The sequence below is a fragment of the Zingiber officinale genome, chromosome 7A (genome assembly GCF_018446385.1).
Source record: "Zingiber officinale cultivar Zhangliang chromosome 7A, Zo_v1.1, whole genome shotgun sequence".
Taxonomy (NCBI): Eukaryota; Viridiplantae; Streptophyta; class Magnoliopsida; order Zingiberales; family Zingiberaceae; genus Zingiber; species Zingiber officinale.
The window spans coordinates 100,053,319-100,059,318 of NC_055998.1; positions in this window are offsets into that span (position 1 = coordinate 100,053,319).

A 6,000-nucleotide genomic window follows, 5' to 3' on the forward strand; every position below is an offset into this window, starting at 1 on the left:
CACTCGACATAATCCAAATCAGAATATCTAATTAAGTCAAATTGTGATGTTCTAGGATACCACATTCCTACATTAATGGTTCCTTTTAGATATTTAATAATTCTTTTAACCAAAGATAAATGGGACTCTTTTGCACAAGTTTGATAGCGAACACACATACTTACTGCAAATAAAATGTCAGGTCTGCTTGCAGTTAAGTAGAGTAGGCTACCAATCATGCTTCGATAATATTTTAAGTTAACTGATTTACCATTTTCCTCCCTATCTAGATTAATGTTACTGGCCATAGGTGTTTTAATTTTTTTTGAGTTTTCCATACCAAATTTTCTAAGTAGGTCCTTTGTGTATTTAGTTTGATGTACATAGTTGTCATCTTTAGTTTGTTTGATTTGAAGGCCCAAAAAATAGTTTAATTCACCAACCAAGCTCATTTTAAATTCATTTTACAAATTCTTTTAAGAATTTTGAGTTAGTTGAACCAAATACTATGTCATTTACATAGACCTGGGCTATGAAAATGTCAGAATTAAGGGTTTTAATCAAAAGTGTAGGGTCAATTTGACCTTCTTTAAACCCTTTTGATTTTAGAAAGCTAGACAATCTTTCATGTTGGGACTTTCGGGTCGCAAAAATAGCTTTTTGCGTTGCGGAAACCCCGAAGTCTTGCCATCGGATCCGTGCGAAGGTTAAAAATTTTACATGTACATGTTTGTAATCCTAGACCTACCTTAGATCTACATGAAAGAAAGTATACCTTTGATGCGAAGCCCTTCTCTTATCCCGCTCGTCCAAGGTTCTTCGGATCTCAAGTGTGTTCAAGTGTACACACCTCTAGAAGTATCCACACGGGACAAGAGATGGACGAAAAACACCTAGAGTGTGCTAGCACTCTTGGATGTTTCGGCCAAGGAGGATGAGAGGGAGAGAAGAGAGGAAGAGAGGAGGAAGAAGATGAAATCAATTGCCTTGAATAACCAAAAATGTAACTCCTCTCCCTTTTAAGTGGCCGGCCACTCTTGGGATACCAAGAGTCATGCCTCTTGGTTTCTCTCCACCAGGTGGCACACACATAACGTAGCCATGATGATGTGGAACACCATCATTGGCCGGTCCCATTCCATGTGGCTTTGGTCAAGTCAAACTTGACTAATAAAGTGACATTTGGTCAAGTCAAACTTGACCTTTCATCTTCCTTCTCAAGTCAAGTCAAACTTGACTTAAATTCTCCCATGGTTGATCAAATCTAACCATTGATTCAAGCCAATTTGATTTAATAAATCTCTAATCATTAAATTAAATTGATTCAACGAGTCACAATCTAAATTAGACTCATTCAACACATGAATCAAATTGAGTCCAACTCAATTAGCCTAATTTGGATTACTCTTAATCCAATTTGGTTCATCATATGAACCTAATCCTCTTGGTTCATCATATGAACCCATTCTCCATCTAATTTCCATTTGTGTGTAACCCTATAGGTTCTTGTAATGTTGGCAATGCTCCTAAACCCATTTAGAAGCATAAGTATTGAGCAGTATCTAGCAACACATCATTACTACCTAAGTTACAAGAATGTTGAGATCCAACATCACCTTGTGACTACTAATTGTGACCCTTCACAATATATGATAATGTCCTTCTATCCTTGACATCTAGATTGATCAATGTGAGGCATAGACCGTGTCATCCTCTAATCAATCCAAATCTTGAACTCCAAGTAGACTCACTCTAATCAAATAAGCTCAATATCTCATATTGACTCATTTGGGCATGACCATGCACTTAGTGGTCTCACTCTATCAAGAATAATGATGTCACTACCGTCATATAGGAGGGATAGATCCCATCTACATCACTCACATCCCTCCGCATAATTTGTTACATACCCAGTAATCGCCTTTATGGTCCACCCAGTTACGGGTGACTTTTGACGAAGCCAAAGTATGCAACTCCTTATGTAGGGAACTATGGTGACTTCAGGTCCAAGGACTAATAGTCATACTAATAGCCACATGAGAAAGTATATGACACTCATATAACGATCCATGATACTTTCTCATGGCAGGTCATTCAGTATACATTCTCCAATGCATACCCATGTGTCAACTTGATATCTCTATATCCATGACTTGTGAGATCAAGTCATCGAGTAGACCTACATGCTAGTCTCGTCGCATTAACATTGCCCCTGAATGTTAATACTTGACTAGGAATGATTAAGAGTAGTGTTCTCTACTATCGATTCAATCAATCGATTGATATAGATAAGAACCTTTCTACTCAAGGACGCTATTATACTTAGTTATTTTGCACCAATACAAGTAAGTATACTAACTATAAAGAAATGTCTTTATTAATATATAAGAATATGATACATCGAGTCCATACAGCAATCATCATATGATTGCCTCTAGGGCTCTAACTAACAATCTCCCACTAGCACTAGTGCCAATCAATGTAGGGTCTAATACCCAATGACCTAGTGTGACCATCATGCTTTGTCTGTGCCAAAGCCTTGGTCAAGGGATCAGCGATGTTAGCCTCTGTGGGTACTCTGCAAATCTTCACATCTCCTCTATCGATGATCTCTCGAATGAGATGGAAGCGCCGTAGTATGTGTTTGGTCCGCTGGTGTGAGCAAGTTCCTTAGCCTGCGCAATTGCTCCATTGTTGTCATAATAGAGCTCAATAGGATCTGCAATGCTAGGAACCACCCCAAGCTCAGTAATGAACTTGCGGATCCAAACTGCCTCGTTTGTTGCTTCTGATGCAGCAATATACTCGGCCTCTATTGTAGAATCAGCAACTGTGTCCTGCTTCGAACTCTTCCAGCTCACAGCACCACCATTCAAGCAAAACATGAACCCAGACTGCGATCTATAATCATCCTGGTCAGTTTGGAAGCTAGCATCACTGTAACCCTTTACAGCTAGCTCGTCATCGCCTCCATATATCAAGAAATATTCTTTAGTCCTTCTCAAGTACTTAAGAATATTCTTGACCGCTATCCAGTGACACTCACCTGGATCTGACTGGTATCTGCTTGTCATGGTCAAAGCATATGAAACATCAGGACGAGTACATAGCATGGTGTACATGATAGATCTTATGACTGAAGCATAAGGGATCTTATCCATGCGATCTCTCTCCTCTCTAGAAGAGGGACATTGAGTCTTCGAAAGACTCACACTATGTGACATCGGCAGAAAACCTTTCTTGGAATTCTGCATGGTAAACCGTAGTAATACCTTATCAATGTATGTACTCTGACTTAAGCCAAGTAATCTATTAGTTCTATCTCTATAGATCTTAATGCCTAGAATACATGCTGATTCACCTAAGTCCTTCTTTGAAAAACAATTCCCTAGCCAAGTATTTACAGACTGCAGCAAAGGGATGTCGTTCCCAATGAGTAGTATGTCATCCACATACAACACAAGGAAGACAACTGTGTTCTCTACAACCTTCTTGTAGACACAGGGTTCATCTTCATTCTTAATGAAACCAAACTGTTTGATTGCATCATCGAATCGAAGATTCTAGTTCCGAGAAGCTTGCTTGAGTTCATAAATGGACTTATACAGTTTGCATACTCTGCTAGTATGCTGTGGATGTACAAAACCCTCAGGTTGAGTCATGTACACATCCTCGACCAAGTTTTCATTCAGAAACGTGATTTTGACATCCATCTGCCAGATCTCATAAACGTAGTATGCTGCAATAGCAAGCATGATCCGAATGGACTTAAACATCGTTACTAGAGAAAAGGTTTCATCATAGTCAATACCATGAATTTGGTTGAAACCTTTCACTACCAAACGACCTTTATAAATAAGTCCATCCATGTCAGTCTTTCTTTTAAAGACCCACTTACACCCAATGGGTTTGACCCCTTCAGGTGGATCAACCAAAGTCCATACTTGGTTGGTGTACATGAATTCCATTTCGGATCTCATGGCTTCTAGACATTTCTCAGAATCTGGTCTCATCACAGCTTCCTGATAGGAGGTAGGCTCATTATCAACGAGCATAACGTCATCATGGTCAGACAAGAGAAATGAGTATCTCTCAGATTGACGACGTACCCTATCAGACCTGCGAAGAGGTATGTCTACTTGAACTGGTCGTTGTTCTTCAACTCCTTGTGGAACAATCTTATCATCCACAACACTTTGTGGTTTCAGTTCAACTTCCATCAATGCTTCAATGTTATGGTCCATATCTTGAACTTCTTCAAGATTGAATGTACTCCCACTAGTTTTTCTAGAAATAAAGTCTCTTTCTAGAAATACCCTAGTCTTAGCCACAACTACTTTGTGTTGACTAGGAATGTAGAAGTAATATCCCTTCGTATCCTTGGGATATCCTATGAAATAGCACTTATCGGATTTAGGTCCTAATTTGTCCGAGATCTGACGTCGAACGTAAGCCTCAAAATCCTAAATCCTCATAAAAGACACCTAGGCATCTCTCCCAGTCCATATCCTATATGGTGTCTTTATCACAACCTTGGATGGAACATGGTTGAGTATGAAGGTTGCTGTGTCTAGAGCATAGCCCCAAAGTGAGATAGGAAGATCGGTGTGACTCATCATAGACCGTACCATATTTAATAGGGTATAATTCCTCCTTTCGGATACACCATTCCACTGTGGTGTTCCAGGAGGAGTGAGTTGGGATAGAATCCCACACTCAGCTAGATAGTCATGAAACTCATGGCTAAGGTATTCACCACCTCGATCTGATTGAAGTATCTTAATACTCTTGCCAAGCTGGTTTTGCACTTCATTCTTGAATTCTTTGAACTTTTCAAAGGATTCTGACTTATGTGTCATCAGATACACATAACCATATCTACTGAAGTCATCAGTAAATGTAATGAAGTACTTATAACCACCTCTGGCAGCGACATTGAAAGGGCCACATACATCACTATGTATAAGTCCTAACAACTCAGTCGCTCTTTCGCTATGTCCACTAAAGGGAGTCTTAGTCATCTTGTCCAGTAGGCATGACTCGCATGTCTCATATGATTCAAAATCAAATGAGTCGAGCAAACCATCTTTATGGAGCTAGGATAAGCGTTTGTCATTTATATGACCTAAGCGACAGTGCCAGAGATAGGTTTGGTTCATTTCATTTGATCTGAACCTTTTGGTATTTATGTTATAGATGGGGTTCTCTAAGTCTAGAATATAGAGTCCGTTCATCAAAGGTGCACTACAATAGAATATATCATTTAAATAAACTAAACAGCATTTGTTCTTTATTATAAACGAAAAACCTTTCTTGTCCAAACAAGAAACTGAAATTATGTTCTTAGTAAGAGCAGGTACATAATAACATTCATCTAATTCTAGTACAAGCCCAGAGGGCAGAGATAAATAGTAAGTCCCTACAGCAACAACAGCAACCCGTGCTCCATTGCCTACTCGTAGGTCCACCTCGCCCTTCGTCAATGCCCTGCTATTTCTCAATGCCTGCACATTAGTATAAATGTGAGAAGCACATTCGGTATCTAATACCCATGATGAAGAAATAGATAGATTGACTTCGATAACATATATACCTGAAGTAGAAGTCTCACTTCTCTTCTTCTTAAGATCTTCCAGGTAAACTTTGCAGTTCCTCTTCCAGTGTCCGGTCTGATCGCAGTGGAGGCAGGTAGCATCCTTGGCGACCCCTCCTTTGGGTTTCAGTGTCTTGCCTTTGCCCTTGGCTTGGGACTTTCCCTTAACTTTAGGCTTGCCCTTGCCTTTGTGCCTTTGCACCATCAAAATGGAGTTGGGCTTAACCTTCTTAAGGTTGAGCTCAGCAGTTCTCAACATACTCAGAAGCTCAGTCAGTGGCTTGTCAATTTCATTCATGTTGTAGTTCATGACGAATTGACTGTAGCTCTCTGGCAAGGATTGCAAGATCAAGTCAGTGGCTAGCTCTTGGCCAAGTGAGAATCCCAACCTCTGTAGGTTCTCTATGTACCCAATCATCTTGAGTACA